Source organism: Podarcis filfolensis (genome assembly GCF_964270895.1).
Source record: "Podarcis filfolensis genome assembly, chromosome: 14".
NCBI classification, from domain to species: Eukaryota; Metazoa; Chordata; class Lepidosauria; order Squamata; family Lacertidae; genus Podarcis; species Podarcis filfolensis.
In genome coordinates, this window is record NC_139616.1 from 9,133,514 (window position 1) to 9,151,775 (window position 18,262).

The 18,262-nt window shown below is 43.4% G+C and overlaps 1 long non-coding RNA gene and 1 pseudogene across 2 annotated transcripts in view; both read left to right on the forward strand.

The window, feature by feature from the left end:
- LOC310749827 overlaps window positions 1-18,262 on the forward strand; it is a 285,263-nt gene that overhangs the window by 234,359 nt on the left and 32,642 nt on the right. The window lies entirely within an intron of this gene.
- On the forward strand, window positions 5,556-6,117 carry LOC310749726 (large ribosomal subunit protein uL5-like; annotated as a pseudogene). Its single transcript has one exon. The product of its transcript is annotated as a large ribosomal subunit protein uL5-like (transcript).

The window sequence follows — 18,262 nt, forward strand, 5'->3', positions numbered from 1 at the left end:
TGGTTTCTTTTTTTTCTCCCTTTGTATATTTGGGTCTGCATTCAATGTTCTCTATCTGCTAGCACAAAGCAAATTTCACAAAGCAGGTGTGCTCAGGGTTGCCATATTTCAAACAGTGAAAATCCGGACAGCAAAGTTGTTAAGCTTTTTTAAGTTTTACCCAAGGTTGTTGAGCTTTTCGGACAAGCACGCTTTAAAAAATGCTGGTTTTGAGATTTTTTTTTATTTTATTTCATTTTTATTTTTTGAAAACAGCCATACATCCAGATATTCCTGGACATTTATCCAATTTCTGCCCAGACACATATGTATGGGGAAATCTGGACATATGGCAACCCTAGGTGTGCTTTAATGCTTTCATGTTGTGCGAAAACTGTGCGAGTGGCAACTCTTTTGTACAACGGGTGGTGTAATCTGTTGTGCAACCAAGTTACCAGCAACTTGCTTATGAAACTACTTTATGTTGGTGCAAAACATCTGCCAGTGGCACATGTATACGACTCAGGGCCTGTCCATACCATGGCTTCATGTGGATCATGAACCCCTTAGATTCATAGAATGGTAGAGTTGGAAGGGATCCCGAGGGTCATCTAGTCCAATCCCCTGAAATGCAGGAATCCTGTCCACTCCCGCCGCCTCCTTGGAGTCCCCCTCATCCATGCCCTGTTCTCCTCCAACTGCTGTTGCCCCCCACTTTCTCCTCACTGAATCCAGAGATCCCCTATGCTTTGAAAATCTGAATAGGAGAACTACATTGATTGTACAGTGGTACCTCAGGTTAAGTACTTAATTCATTCTGGAGGTCAGTTCTTATGCTGAAACTGTTCTTAACCTGAAGCACTACTTTAGCTAATGGGGCCTACTGCTGCTGCCGCGCCGCCGGAGCCCAATTTCTGTTCTCATCCTGAAGCAAAGTTCTTAACCTGAAGCACTATTTCTGGGTTAGCGGAGTCGGTAACCTGAAGCGTATGTAACCTGAAGCGTATGTAACCCGAGGTACCACTGTATAGGGAATCTCTGGATTTAGGGGGGGAGAAAGTGGGGGACAGCAGAAGTTGAAGGGAAATTCTAGGGGGTTGATGTGGGGGGGATGGTACAGGGGTTGGTGTACATAGTGAGTTAGGGGTACATTCCCTAGTAATATATATTACAGTGGTACCTCGGGTTAAGAACTTAATTCGTTCTGGAGGTTCGTTCTTAACCTGAAACTGTTCTTAACCTGAAGCACCACTTTAGCTAATGGGGCCTCCCGCTGCCCCCGAGCCGCTGGCGTGCAATTTCTGTTCTCATCCTGAAGCAAAGTTCTTAACCCGAGGTACTATTTCTGGGTTAGCAGAGTCTGTAACCTGAAGCGTCTGTAACCTGAAGCATCTGTAACCCACGGTACCACTGTATTGTGTTGCAAAATTTCAGGATTCTTCATAGGAATCAATTCACAAAATAGCAACATCATAATAAAACTCATCTCAGTGGGCAGCAAATAAAAGATAAGTCATATCAGCAGACTAGCAAAGGTTCCCAGTGTACCCAACTATGCCATATTTAGAGTTGACCTGTTGACGTTAAAGGACCCGAGATACCGGTAGCTGTGTCTGTTAAGCTCAGTGAGTCTCCTAAGAGAAGGACTGACCTTGTATACAACCGGGACTTTTTATACTGCCTGACTCTCAGCAGATGTTTTTGAAAAACAACAGAAGGTGGTGACCGTGACCATGACTGATGATCTGACAGCAGTTTTGAGCTTCAGCAGCTTCGCTGGATGGGTGAAGTTTTGCAACTACAGCGGCAAGAATGTTACTTGCCCAAAAATGGAAAGAAGAAGAACTCCCAGCGAAATAAGAATGGGTACGAAAACTTATGGGATACACAGAAATGGCGAAACTTACCGGAAAAATAAGAAATCAAGATCACAAACTTTTTATAAAAGAATGGAAATGGTTTATGGAATATTTACAGGCAAACTGTAAACAGATAAGAACATTGGCAGGATTATTGTAATAACCTGCAGTTTCACAAGAGGATATATTTAAAGTAGATGAATAAATGAACAAATTTGGACATGCAGAAAATATGAAAAAATAAATTTAAGAAACCGCAGAAAGAGGGGGAAGGAAGTCGAGTTTTGAAATGTTAGAATGACTGTAAAATTATTGAAATGTATAAACCTGAAAATCATAAGAGATAGATAGATAGATAGATGATAGATAGATAGATAGATAATAAATAATAAATCTTAATTTATATCCCGCCCTCCCCAGCCGAAGCCGGGCTCAGGGCGGCTAACAACAATAAAATAATACAACATTCTAAAATCTTTTCATTATAAAATTAATTCAAATCAAATTGATAGATAGATAGATAGATGATAGAGATGATAGATGATAGATAGATAGATAGATAGATAGATAGATAGATAGATAGATAGATGATAGATAGACAGATAGATGATAGATAGATAGATATAGATAGATAGATGATAGATAGATAGACAGATGATAGATGATAGATTTTCAGATCATCAGTCATATATATATATATATATATATATATATATATATATATATATGCTGATGATCTGACAGCAGTTTTGAGTTTCTGCAGCTTCTCTGGACAGGCAAATTTTTGTTACAACAACACACTGTTGGTTGCTTTCTGCCTGGTGCCCGAGACGGAGAAATCTAATAAATGTAGATGAAATTAATTCTGCACATGGCCTTGTTAGAAGGTAGCACCAGGCGGTGAAGAAAAACAATAATCAAAACAGCTCCCAAAGTGTCCCTGAGGGGAGCCTTTTACAGAGCTCGATATCCTTCTCTTGACAAATAAGGAACAACAAGGAAGGGACCTTGGGAATTCTCCAGCCTCTTGATAACGAGGGCCATGATGAAACTCTCAGCGAGGCTTGCAGGAGGTTGCAGCGAAGGCGCGGCATCTTCTTTGCCTCCTTGTGCTGCTGACTGGCACTGAGTTCTTCCTTCAGCAACAAAGGCAGCTCATTTTCTCTCCCAACACGTTTCATTTGGAGCATCGTGTTTTTCTGGAGTCCAGTAACCAAAGTTCTTGAGGCAGGTTACTAGTATGAGTACCATGCAGTAAAATAATTAAGAGGTAGTAGACCTAGGGTTAAATACATCCTCCGCCCTCTGGCCCTCCCCTAGTTCTTCCACGAAATATATTGAGCATTCACCTTGAATTGCTTGGAACAAAGTGACATGGAGATTAGATGGATTATATCTGGTCTTTACTGAGCATTTGTTCTTATTATTTTTTGCAGTGGCAATTATTATTTCTACAACAACAAGTCCTCAACCTGAATTCACCCTGATTTGCTGGTGGGATGAAGAGATGGATCTGCCAACTTCAGTTTCTCATTTTTCCCCATTTTAAATTTGTTTCTCTACCATTCTACAGTGTGTGTGTGTGTTTAAAACCTTCCTGAAAATTCACCAGCATTTTAGTGTGCATTTCTCCTAATAAACACATTTTTACATGCAGTTTTGACTCATGCACACGGTATTGTAAGCAATTGCTTCTATTGTAATGCATATCTTGAATGCTTGAGTTGAGGTTCCTGCATTGCAGGGGGTCCCTTCCAACTCTACAGCTCTATGATTTTATGATTCTATGAATACCAGTTGTTGGGAATTGCAGGTGGGCAGAGGGCTATTATGCTCAGGTCCTTGCTTGCGTGCTTCCCAAAGGCAGCTGATTGGCCACTGTGAGAACAGGGAGCTGGACTAGGGAGGCCACTGGTCTGATCCTGCAGGCCTCTTATATTACTATATTAAGAAATCGCTGGAGTCCAGCAATGAGGAGGAGAGGCAATCTGCTTTGTGGGTGGAGGAGGGCAGTCACTCTCCCTCCTGGAATGTTGGGGAATTCCAGTGGAAACAGGAACAGGAATTTCCAGTGTTTGCTGATTTGTCCTATCTCTGGAATCCAGTAAATATGATCAGTGTGCACTGCAGTGGTTATTGGCTTGCAAGGAATACTTGATCCATGACTTTTCCCCATTTTCTTTTTTCTTTTTTAATTTTTCTTTACATAACTAAGAATAAAAATGTGTGCCCCACCACCGAGACCATTCCATTGTAACTATCCAGCCTCCCAAAATTTCAACACCTCTTGCGATGGTTTGACCCCCTTTCCCTTTTAACAGTACAAATTCTACAAACACCCTCCATATTTCCTCAGAATCATTTCTCCTGCATATTTCCCCGTCTTACCTTAATGGCACATGTTAATTTATCATTAATAGCTATATCCCACACCTCTTTATACCATTCTTCCTTTTTATATTTTGCTTGCCCCTTCCACTTCCTAGCTATAATAATGCGTGCAAATCAGTCTCTTAAGCTTAAGCCAAGAAATAGTATTCTTTATGAAATTGAATATCAATATACGTACCAAGGCTTTGAGATTAGACCACTAAAGAAGCCCGGAAAACTACCTTGGGAATGTGCTACCTTCAAGCCCCAGTAAAAGGGCCCCATCGGGGGCAAACAGCAGTCTTACTTGGACTGCCAGGGCGAAACAGGTGCAAAACGCCAGCACCCTGTCACAACTTCATTAACATCCATCTACAACTTCACTAGCATCTCTCAGTATTGTGAACAACACCGAACTTACCCTTTGTTGGTATCTTCATGAACTTACCTGAAAAGGTAAAGAAAACAAAAGATTGAGTTAAGCATTTGAAAAATCCATTGAAACCAGACGTTATAAGCTCATCTTTGGTTGAGTAGTTCATAAGTCTCTGTGGCTTTGCACAAGGTTTTGTATTTTTCTCAGAAGACTGATAAAGAATGTATAATTATTGTGTGTATATTAGTTGCCAACGTGTTGCATGAGTCGTACTGCTTCTATCAACAGCACAGGTTGCATTTTTCTAGTGTTAATAAATTTGTGAGCAAGTCATTCATAGCCTGCTAACCTTCCACCCCATCGTAAATTGATAATAATGCCACTTTTGGTTAGCTTTAGCCCAGGGACTTCTGTTATCTCCTTAAACACCCTTTGCCAGAAAAATTGTACATATTTACAATTTCCCCATTTTCATTGTGTTTCTTTACCATTGAAAAGAACGACACTTGCAATGACCCTTACTAAACGCTTGGGTTTCATAAATGTTAGGATTTAATTAGAGTCGAATCTGAGAAGTAGGCACACTCAGGTGTGTACTAGGGGTAGTAGGAAGTGTGCTTGACCCACTGATAAGAATCAGTAATTAGCATGCATAAACACAAATTAAATTAGGCAGATTTCTGAAGTTGTGTACAGTGGTACCTTGGGTTACAAACACCTCAGGTTACAAACACTTCGGGTTACAGACTCCGCTAACCCGGAAGTAGTACCTCAGGTTAAGAACTTTACCTCAGGATGAGAACAGAAATTGCACACCGGCAGCAGTGGGAGGCCCCATTAGCTAAAGTGGTACCTCAGGTTAAGAATAGTTTCAGCTTAAGAACGGACCTCCAGAATGAATTAAGTTCGTAACCAGAGGTACCACTATATTAGGACAGTAATCCTAGCCAATCAACAAGTTTTAACTCGGTTCTGGGGCTGTCATGATCTCTTCCACACCTCCAAGATGGCGCAACAGGACCAGGGGGAGAAGGAGAAACCCATGCGGGAAATGCACACCCACAAACTTTGCCTGAACATCTGTGTTGGGGAAAGTGGAGACAGGCTCAGCCGGGCAGCCAAAGTGCTGGAGCAGCTCATAGGCCAGACTCCTGTTTTCTCAAAAGCCTGATACACAGCCAGGTCCTTTGGGATCAGGAGAAATGAGAAGATAGCCATTCACTGCACTATATGCTGGGGGCCAAAGCTGAGGAGATCTTAGAGAAAGGGCTGAAGGTGCGAGAATACGAGCTGAGGAGGAATAACTCTTCTGACACCGGCAACTTTGGCTTTGGAATCCAGGAGCACGTTGATCTAGGGATGAAATACGATCCTAGTGTTGGTTCTGGGCAGGCCTTGCTGACAAGAAGCACCGAACTGGTAGCATTGGGGTCCAGCGCTGAATCAGCAAGGAGGAAGCCATGCGTTGGTTCCAGCAGAAGTATGATGGCATCATCCTTCCTGGTAAATGAAAAGTTTCCAGTCTAAAAAAGTAAATAATCCAATATAAAAAAGTGTTAACTCAAAAGACTAATTTCCGCCTGTGGAGATAGACCATTTAATGTTCAAAGCATTGAAAGGGCTAAGTGTGAATAGGTATGAAAAGCTAATCTCCTGTGAGGTAATGAGCTTTAGCACATCAAAGGAAGGAACTTCCCCTGGGTTATGAGACAATAATTTTGGCTAGGGGCAGAAGCTGTGGGGTTAGGGCTGGAGTGATATAACCAGAAAGTTGTATTGTGCCCTGCAGAGAAAAAATGGTGCTGGGCTTATTGTTGCTGCTGCGATGGCATAAGCTGGTGTGTTTTTGGGTACTGCTGCTGTATGACGCTCCATAAGCAGGCTCAGCTTGTATACATGTGTAAATAAACCAAATATCATGAAGACACCACAGTCGCCATTGTGCCTAATCTTCCAAAGGAAACACAAATCCTGGGTGAGTGCCTGGAATCCTCAAAGTCTTGCGCACTGATTGGGGTGGCATTTAACAATGCGTTGTGGAATAATGTAATAGTGCAATTAATGGTGCGAAATTCTGCCACACAGGACCATGAGACTACAGTGGTACCTCGGGTTAAGAACTTAATTCATTCTGGAGGTCTGTTCTTAACCTGAAACTGTTCTTAACCTGAAGCACCACTTTAGCTAATGGGGCCTCCTGCTGCCGCCGCGCCACCAGCGCGCGATTTCTGTTCTCATCCTGAAGCAAAGTTCTTAACCCGAGGTACTATTTCTGGGTTAGCGGAGTCTGTAACCTGAAGTGTCTGTAACCTGAAGCATATGTAACCTGAGGTACCACTGTAATGGCATTTTTTTTGGTTGGAAGCCAAAATGCAGCAGAACAGAAACAGTGCTACATGCAGTGAACACAGCCTGGAAAGGAAATAAACGCCTCCTCACATCCCTAGTTGCCCAAAGAGCCAGCAAACAAACACAGAAGTTCCACTAAAGGCTAGCAGTCACAAGGGCAGGTGTTGCCGGTGCCTAAAGTATTATAATGAAGGTTCCTGGCAGATATCTCTTGGGAGGGACAGCACCACTTGGAGAAGAACTACAGAAAACATATTCAATCTGGTTGTCACCCACCCAGCCTCTGCAGGCAAGGGCACCCAGAGATGGGTGATAGGAACACAGCAAGCTGCCTTATATGAGTCAGGCCACTGCTCCATCTAGCTCAGCATTGTTCGCACCTGGAGTAGCCAACGTGGTACCCTCCAGCTGTTCTTGGCCTTCAACTCCCATTAGCCCAAGCCAGCATAGTCAATGGCCAAAGAGTGATGGGTGGTGAGATCCAACAACATCTGAAGGGCGCCATTTTGGCTGTCCCTTGTCTACACTGACTGGCATGTCAGTGAGGATGTCAGAGATGGAATTCAGGACCTTCTGCATGCAATTCATGTGTTCTGTCGCTGAGCACATCACCCTCACAGCTTGGACGATGACCTCAACTGCTGGGCAGAATCACATGGGGTTATTTATAATAAGTACCGGTGCAAAATGTGCAGTTCCGTTTTCAAAGCCTGCTTTCACAACATGTCCCAACTTGCTGGGAAACATCCTTGGGAATCTGCATCCTGACCTTGAAGCTTCCAGGCTGTTATGGCTGAAGCACACCCAGGTCTGTGACGGTTTCTGATAAGACCATTTCTGTTGCCCAGCCTCCATTCCTGAACAAAATTCCTGAGTCACTTGTTTAGTAGCAGGCTCCTGAGAAGCTCTGTTTTAATCAAGACTCCCCAAGTCCTTGATGTATCTTGAGTACATCTTGCTAACTACTTGCACTTCTGGGAATTCCATCCATCGAAATATCTAACCAAAAGGTCAGGTCACAAAATTTTGCTGGTTATGTGGTAAAACAACGATGAGAGCTTACTTCTCCTTTTTTCTTTCTCTGGTGATTGGTCTTGTTAGGATGTTCTGGTGGGTCACAAGCACGGACCTCCTCTGCGCTGTAACCACCATTATAAGAAGGCCATGTGGGACTCAGATATGGAAGCTGCACAGAATCCTGTTCAGGGTTCCAGTCAGGCAGTTAGGTCCTATTCCAGGATACTCTGCATGCGTGCCACATAGTCAAAGCACATGGCTTCCCCCACATAATCCTGGGAACTGTTGTTTGTTAAGGGTGCCAGAAATTATAGCTCTGTGAGGTGCTAACTACAGTTCCCAAGATTCTTTGGGGGGAAGTCATATGCTTTAAAGTTATGGTGTGTACCCAGTCAAGTGTTTGTTCCAATGCTCCATACCCATTTTCTATTGCACCCCTCTAACATTTCATGTCCACTGGGCATGCCCAGTACTTATTGAGCTGTTTCTGGTCTAGCACAGTTGTGCTTCTAAATATTTTTTGGGACTTCTGCAAACCCTGAAGTTCCCACTAAGTCTATCAATGCCACCTTTTTGTTTATGAATAATAGTTTTATCTACATGAAGATCCACACACTCTCCTGAACTTTGATGTAGAAGGAATCAGGGCTTTTTTCCTGCCGTAACTTGCTGTAACTCCATTCCGGAACCTCTCAGGTGGGCGCCATTCTCATTATAAGAGAACAAGGGAGGCGTTCATAGTGAGTTCTGGCACCTATTTTTCTAGCAAAATAGCACTGATAGGAATTATTTACAGTGGTACCTCGGGTTACATACGCTTCAGGTTACAGACTCCACTAACCCAGAAATAGTACCTCATGTTAAGAACTTTGCTTCAGGATGAGAACAGAAATCGTGCTCCGGCGGCGCGAAAGCAGCAGGAGGCCCCATTAGCTAGTGTGGTGCTTCAGGTTAAGAACAGTCTCAGGTTAAGAACAGACCTCCGGAACGAATTAAGTACTTAACCCGAGGTACCACTGTATTTAATACATTTGTTAGTCGCTTTATCTTGCCCTGAGCAACCCAAAGCAACTTGCAACCAACCACAAATAAGAATAAGCATGGCATATTCATTTTCATATTCATATTATTATTATTCATATTATTATTATTATTATTCATTCAAATTATATCCTGCCTTTTTCCCCAAAGGAGCTCAGGGCAGCAAACGTATCAGTACTTAAAAACATTCCAAAACCAGTTAAGGACATTCTAAAAACAGTTAGAAACCGTATTTTATTTATTTTGTGAACTGCCCTGAGACCTCCAGGTATAGGGCAGTATATAAATTCAAAAAATAATAATAATAATAGTGGTAGTAATAACAATAATAATAATAATATATTTCCACCCGTGATTTTAAAGTTGCCAAGAACAATATCATTCAGCCATCAAATGCCCAGGTGAACAGAATTTTTTTATTTTTTTATTTATACATTTATTTAATTTTCAGATTTTGAAATTTACAATCGTCAAGCGACCAAAACAAAAAGAGAATTCCATAAATTCCCATCAACTTCCCTCCTCCCCTTTGTGGGTCCTTGCGTTAACAGGAATGTTAGGATGAGGAAGATACTGCATAATTACCAGGCAAAGCGTTCCACAGGTGGGGAATCTGCCACCAAAAAGCCCCTGTCATGGGTCAATGCCAACCGGGTGGTTTCTGGGGGCACCATCACCAACAGGGCCTTGCCTTGGGTCCACCAGTCAATCTGATTTCACAAATGCCTAATGAAATATGCTTGGCATTGCCATAAATCTCAAAGGCTTAGTTGTTGTTGTTGTTTAGTCGTTTAGTCGTGTCCGACTCTTCGTGACCCCCTGGACCAGAGCACGCCAGGCACTCCTGTCTTCCACTGCCTCCCGCAGTTTGGTCAAACTCATGCTGGTAGCTTCGAGAACACTGTCCAGCCATCTCGTCGTCTGTCGTCCCCTTCTCCTAGTGCCCTCCATCTTTCCCAACATCAGGGTCTTTTCCAGGGAGTCTTCTCTTCTCATGAGGTGGCCAAAGTATTGGAGCCTCAGCTTCAGGATCTGTCCTTCCAGTGAGCACTCAGGGCTGATTTCCTTCAGAATGGATAGGTTTGATCTTCTTGCAGTCCATGGGACTCTCAAGAGTCTCCTCCAGCACCATAATTCAAAAGCATAAGGCCTTGCCAGGACATTTAGGAGCATTTGTGATCACCACCGCAGTCATTATGAGAAATCTTACATTCATTGCATGCCCCTCTGCCTGTTCACAGCAACCCGCAAAGAGTCTTTCTGAACGACGACAGTTCTCAGACCGTCCAATTTCTGCAATGAAAACGAATAAAAGCAAAAACGAGGGATCCTGTATATTTCTGCAAAGCAGATCTCAGAGAGCAACCGCAAGTGGGGGCCGCACATCTTTTCCTGACATCAAGCTGAGCTGGGCACTTGTAGAAGGAGCTGAAACCAGTGTGCAGGTGTCAAGAGCGGTAGCTGAAACGAGATAAGGAGCCTGAGGAGAGGTGGGAATCCCCACCATCTCAGGAGAATCAAAGGCACTCAATGCCTTTGTTACAAAGGGAGGAAATGAATCAAACCAGAATCGGTCTCTGAGTCATTTTCCAGTGATAAGAAAGCTTTTAATCACGGGCGCTGTAGCAAAGCAATAAGTGCTGGAAGCCTGCCAGGCCAGCCTATCAGCAGAAGCTGTATCTCAGAGCACGATTCAACTCCTCCATCGCCCTGTCCTTGACCCACTTGAGATCTCCTTGTACCAGGCTGTGGCTTCGTGTGTAATTTGGTTCTTTTCGTGTTGCTCTGCACTAGAGCTGCCGCCTTCAGAAGAAGAAGGGGAAACCCTGGCCAGGTTCCAAAGAATGCCGTTAATGGTAGCATGCCGGTCAGAAATTCAACAGATGAAGCTTCCCCAGCGTACATATCTCCATCCCTTGCCAGAAGAAAGCTGGCAACCCTACCAAGCACATGGGTGTGGGTGTAGACACAAACATACACACACACAACCAGGTAGTGCCAGGTGCTGTCCAGGTATTTTATGGGAGGGGGGAATGTGATTTTTATAGCTAGAGTAATTTGTGAGTTTGGACCTGTCAAGCCAAAAGTCATGTGAAGTCAAGCCAAAGTCACATTTTGGTCCGCCAACTTGATTCAAAATGGCTCCCTAGAGTACATGGGGCACAAAGCACATTAATAGTTACACTACACATTAACAGTTACACCAACAAGTGCTCATATCCCCATGTCAAATATTATACCATAGCAACAACCCGTAACTCACTGTATCTATATCTATCTATCTATCTATCATCTATCTATCTATCATTTCATAAGATGTATACACTGCTTGATTGTAGAAAACCTCAATACCTCAATTACTATCATTCATATAAATGACAAGTGCAGCACAAAAATAACATAAATAATTAAATACCTTTTTAATAATGGCACGTAAATATTTCAACTCGCATTAATCTCATCAGTGGCACAGATGCTGCAAATAAATTCCTTCCGCACCACAATATTTTAATGCCATCCATAACACGGGTCTCATGAATTTAATTGGGGTCATCTCATACATAAATAGCAACATGCTATTATTAATTTATTTGATAGGGTGTTAGTCATTTGTTCTGTTTTTTTATTTATTTACAATCTTACAAAGTTTCAGTTATTTCACAGCACACCACAACAAAGTTTTTAATGAGCTGGCGGTTTATAAATAAATAAGACGACGGTGATGATTAACAACAAGAACAACAATAACAATTCAGTTTATATCTCCATTCCTATCACTGCCTTCACTTCAAGGCAATTGTCCAGAATACCAGGGCTACACAAAGTGCCAAGCAATTGCCAGACACGACTTTCTGCTGCCTCCACCATCACATTTTGGGCCCTGGCATTGCCTAGTGGGAGGTAAAGAAAACATTGTGGTCAATTCCCCAAAACTCAAGAAAGGGCATCCAAGACCAGAGGCTTCTCTGTGGAACCAACATCAAAAGTTAAGAGCTGCTGATTCAGGAGAACAGGAAGGCTAGAAGAACAGGGAATGAGAGCAGGATTGGGACATCACAGGTGCAAACGCTCCCAGCATGTGAAATATTTGGCCTAGTTTTAGTTGGCTTTCCTTTCAGCGTCAATTTGGAATGCGGTGTGCCAACGAGCACCACTAGGGCAAATTATTATTATGACTATTAAGCATTTCTCACATACTGTATTGGCCTGAATATAAGCCTCACTTTCCCCCCAAATTCCGACTGTGAAAAGTTAAAGTGCGGCTTATATTCGCGACCTTACAGTATGCAGCCAGGAGCGTGGGGAGAACAGCACCAGGAACACAGCAAAGCAGCACCCGCCATATGCGTAGTCTGCCGTTCTGTGGGAACCAGGGCTGTCTTAAGCCAGGAAGGGAGAGAGGAAGGAAGGGGAAAGGCCGTCGGCAACACAGCGCGGCTCCCCCCCCCCCCGAAGCAGCGAGGAATGGAACGGTTTAAATTTGGGGGGGGTTCATTTTTTTCTTTGCCCCCCTCCAATTTTAAAGGTGTGGCTTATATTCGGGTGCAGCTTGAAATTGAGTAAATAAATTATGGTGCTTCAGGTTAGGAACATAGGGAACCATTGCTCAATATTGTCTGCAATGACTCTCTCGAGGGGTTCGGACAGGTAGGCACACCATGAACGTATAGACTACAGGCACTGTGCGGCTCATAATTTGTGGGCTATGAGATCTTTCTGGGACCTGCTGGCAGTCATAGCTTGAGCTCAGTTATTTATTTATTTAAAAGCATTACCAAACCGCTTCATATTTTTTTAAAAAATAAAAAAAATCTTTAAGAGGCATCCAAGAACACAACATGGAAAAACAACACAACTGTTTCCTAACAACAGAGATACAAACGTCACCCCAACGGTCTTTCAAAATCAGATTAAAAACAAAAAGTTCCGTGAAAACAGGGCCCAATCTTATGAGTCAGGGGAAAGCCTGGGCAAAGAAGTTATGTCTTTGCAAGTCTTCTGAAGCAACTGGTGAATGGTGCTTTGTGTATGAAGTGTGGGAAATCCTTTCTATCTGAAGGACCATGTTCCCAGGTGGCATACATACCCTTCAACATTTCTCCAATGAAAATAGGGATGTCTCATTCGATAATGATAATTTTACTATTTATACCCCACACAGCATACTGGGCTGCCCCAGCAACTCTGGACAGCTTCCAACATATATAAAAACATTAAACATTATGGGGAGGGGGAACCCTTCCCTATACAGGATTGCCTTCAGACAGCTCGGGCGTTGGAAAACTCCTTACCCTCCAACGTTTCTCCAATGAAAATAGGAAATAGACATCCTAAGGAAAAGCGGGACATTCGAGGATCAAATCAGAAACCAGGACAGCTTCTCTAAATCAGGGATGTCCCTGGAAAATAGGGAGACTTGGAGGGTTTGTGGTGCGCAACGCTCTGGGTTGCAGGGGGAGGGGGCACACTGGTAGCTATGGTAGGGGTGGCAAAAGTGTCCATGGACAGACAGACACACCTCCATCCTCAATCGAAACAAACAAGAGATGTTATCAGAGTTCAAGGCACATTCCAGCCAGGCAAGACCACCAGAGGAGGGTGCCGAGAACAGGTGTTTGCCTGGACAGAGGAGCAAGGGCCACATAGAGCCCAGACACTGAGATCCAGCTCCAAGGGCCTTCTGGTGGCTCCCTCACTGTGAGAAGTGAAGTTACAGGGGACCTGGCAGAGGGCCTTCTCAGTAGTGGCACCAGCCCTGTGGATCGCCCTCCTGTCAGATGTCAATTATACGACTTCATGTAAATTTCTGAAGGTAGCCCTGTTTTAATGTTCAGTGTTTCATTATGTTTCTGTATATTCTGGAAGCTGCCCAGAGTGGCTGGGGCAACCCGCTCAGATGGGTGGGGTAGAAATAATAAAACCGTCATTATTATTATTATTATTATTATTATTATTATTATTACCTGGAGGGCCTCATTTGGTCCCCAGTCCCCACCCGTGATTTACATACTGGGTTGGGCAGCATAGCAATCCACAGCTCTAAAGCAAACAGCTTTCATCCATTCTGTGGACCTTGTTTGTTTTCCTTTACAATGCCTGCAGGCACTTGGCTGCAAAGTGTGCTAACCCATAAATCAGTTTGGGTGGGCAGCCTTTGTCCTCCCTCTTTTCTGGCAGGTGGCAAACAAGGCAAATGTCGAAAGGTTTCGACACTCGCTGAGACTGACGCCTGAAGCCCGGGCTTTCACATTCCTTTATAGTCAAGGCGGGCCCAGTGAAAATATTTAAAAACTGCTGGCGGACATAGACGGAGAGCCCTGTCGACGACGCAGGCAGGAAGTCACGTGGCGACTCCGAGGCAAGCGTCAATCTCTCCACCGCAGCCCTCCGTCTGCAGGATGGAGATAACTGATCCCAATCTACCTTGCAGGGTTACTCTGAGGTTTACAAGATAATGTATGTGAAATTCTGAGAATACTCGAAAACATCTCAGTGGGGGATGGTCGTAGCTCCATGGTAGAGAATCTGCTTCATGGCCGACAGCCCCAGTTTCAATCCCTGGCATCTTCATATAGGACTGGGAGAGACTCCTCATCCATGGGGAGCCTCTGTCAGTCAGTGTAGACAATACTGACCAATGGTCCATTTCAAACCTGCAAACCTTCTCACTTGGGACATCAATGGGGCGGAACTGACATGCCATGTCTGGAGGAGGTAAAAGAAGAAGAAGAAGAAGAAGAGTTTGGATTTGATATCCCGCTTTATCACTACCCGAAGGAGTCTCAAAGCGGCTCATAATCTCCTTTCCCTTCCTCCCCCACAACAAACACTCTGTGAGGTGAGTGGGGCTGAGAGACTTCTGAGAAGTGGGACTGGCCCAAGGTCACCCAGCAGCTGCATGTGGAGGAGCAAAGATGTGAACCCGGTTCCCCAGATTACGAGTCTACCGCTCTTAACCACTACACCACGCTGGGTCTCTTAAACTTAAACACATGTTGCAGAGTTCCCCACAAAATAGACCAGAGGCAATTGTACTTCATCCAGCAGAGCTTTACTGCTACTGAAAGCAAATGAGCATAATGGTCACAAATCCAATACATTGAGGATTGGCACTGTCCATAAGAAATCCAGTTGCAGCACTTACAATAAAACTTACAATGCTTAAACTTAACACTATAGCATACAGAACACCAGATCAAAGAGACAGAAAGAGAAAGTAAAAGACCCAGGCCCCTCCTGGCCTCTTATTATATTCAGCATGGCCTTGGCAGAAAGATAGCAGAATTGATTTAAACCAGCTGCACTCAGCTTCTCAGAAGGAGTAACCAAAACAAGAAACGTCTGCCAGTTTCTTTCACATAGGAAACTTTCCAAACGTTCCAAAACACTCTTGAACCAAGCAGAAGGGGAAAGATCTCTACATATCAGATCAATACTTTCTGTACTAAGAAATGCAAACTGACAGGAAGCAAAGGGGAGAAGGAGCATCTCTCCTCCGCTGGGCTCTGGCGTGTGAGGGGAGGTACGGACAGCCTCTGTAGGGAGAAGACCCTTGCAGCACCTGCCGTGCCCGTGGCTCCTGCAGCAGGTGGGCCAGAGCTGCAGTCACTGGGCACTGGGCTTCACAATGGCAGCCTATCGTCTTCCGCCCATTCTCCAGCAACCGCTATGAGCTGCAAAAGGGCAGCAGCGGCCATGGAGAGGCTCAACAGGTTCATCCTACTCCCAGAGCTCAACAGCTGTTCTGGAGGGGGGAAGCAGGACATTCCCAGATCCAAAGCTGGAAATGGTTTTGTGAATCCAGGATGTCCCGGTAAAATCAGGGCAGTTGTGGAAGTCTGCAGTATGGGGCAGCTGCCTATGGACTCTTGCTTTCTCTCATGCTTTGGGAAGCTGGGGAAATGCAGGGCTCTTCCTTCGGGGCCACCTCGTGACCCAAACGCTGTGGGGCTGTGCTCAGACTAATCCCAAATAATCCCAAAGCAGGTGAGTGGGTTGCAGAGTGCTTCTCTTTCTTTTCTTTTTTAAATAAATTTTTATTAAGTTTTTCCTTTCCAAATAAATCCGTACAACCATGTTTACAAATTTCCAGTTTTTGAACTTCCACCAACACATCCCTCAATCATCCATTTTTTTTATCTTCACGCATTTTCTATATGATATTGCCAATTTACTATTATCTTCCATCTCTATTTCTTTTTTACAATATACCTTATACTATCACAAAGCCTCCTTAAAACCCACTAGCGTTGTCTGTTCATCACAGATAGTTTTCAGATAATCCGTGAACTTTCCCCAGTCCTCGATGAATTTGTGATCTTTCTGATATCTGATTTTTCCAGTCATTTTATCCAGTTCTGCATAGTCCAAAAGTTTCATTCTCCACTCATTCAAGGTCGGTAGTTCCTCTTGTTTCCATTTTTGGGCCATTAATATTCTTGCCGCTGTTACTGCATACTGAAAAAGTTTGTAATCACTTCTATTTATCTCTCTTCCTGTTATTCCTAACAAAAAGGCTTCTGGTTTTTTTACAAACGTGTATTTAAACATCTTTTTCAACTCATTATATATCATTTCCCAGAAACCCTTTACCCTCTTACATTCCCACCACATATGAAAAAATGATCCTTCTTTTTCTTTACATTTCCAACACTTATTACATGTTTTAAACATTTTTGCTAACTTTACGGGTGTAATATACCATCTGTATACCATTTTCATAATATTCTCCTTTAACGCCATACATGCAGTAAATTTCATATTTTCATTCCATACTTTTTCCCAATCAGCCAACTGTATATTATAACCAAAATCTCTGGCCCAGTGTATCATCACCGACTTTATCTCCTCATCTTTTGTTTGCCATTCCAAAAGTATTTTGTACATTTTTGACATTGTCTTAACATCATTGTCAATTATCTCTGTTTGAAATTTCGATTCTTTCTCTATATATCCCATCTCTTTAAGGTCCTTTTAAAACATTTCATTTACCTGAAGATAATGCAACCAATCATAAACATGATCTTTAACTTGTTCATATGGCTTCATTTTCCATTTCCCCCCCTCTTTAATTACTAACTCACCATAGGTAATCCAATTCTCTCTCATATTGATTTTCTTTACACTCATTACCTCTAGTGGTGACAACCAGTGTGGAACTTTCGGTTCCAATATATTTTTATACCTATCCCATATTTCTATTATGGAGCTCCTGAAAATATGATTATCAAAACCCTTGTGACTTTTCTTCTTCTCCAACCATAAATAGGCGTGCCAACCAAATCTATTATCAAAACCTTCTAAGTCTAATAGTTTGTTGTCTTTTAGTTTCATCCACTCCCTTAACCAACAGAGACAAGACGCTTCATAATATAAGTGCTTCTCTTTCAACACTTGCTGTTGTTGTTCTTCTGCATTCCAGTAAGAGGATGCTGCCTCTGTTGAGCGCTGGAAGGAAAGGTGCCCTTGTATAAATACTGTTAAGTTGTGGGCGAACATATCAGATGACACAGCGATTCTTCCAAAGCAGCTCTTTATTTGTAAGCTGGAACAGAACTAACTGAGGAGCTCAGACAGCCTGCTTATATAGAGCTCCAGAACAACTGCAACTGTTGCAACTCTCTAAAACTATCCAATCACAGAACGTCACTTTTCTATCCTTCATTTGCATACAAACCATCCAATCACTGAACGTCACTTTCGATCCTTCATTTGCATAACTATCTACAGTATCCCCCTGCTGGCCCAGGGTGAGAACATCAGTACATAACAAATACGGGACCCAGAGGGGCAGCTGGAGGCTTTGACCCTCTTGGTCTCCATTATCTCAGCAAGGTTCAGGTTGCAACCTGTCTGGCAGACAGGCTGCAGCTTGAAGAGCATTTCCTCCAGCCAGCCAAACCAGAGCAGGAAAAAAACACACACTTCCTGGATCTGTTTCACTCTTACACCGCTGCCTCCTTGTCTCCTGCTGCAACCACTGTTGTGTCCAGCCTGGCTCTGAGTCTGGGAAGTGATCAGCCGTGATCTGCAGGAAAGCTTTTGTGTAAAGGTAAAGGGAGCCCTGACTCCAGTCACAGACGACTCTGGGATTGCAGCGCTCAGCTCACTTTTGTGTAGTCAGTCACTAATCACCATCAATTTAAATTGAATTCATGTTCTTCCCCCCTGCCACCCCCAGATTATGTGAGTAGAGAGGGAACATAGGAATTCAAATCTGATCAATATGGTTCAGTGCTGTCTACACTAACCGGCAACGGCTCCCTAGGTT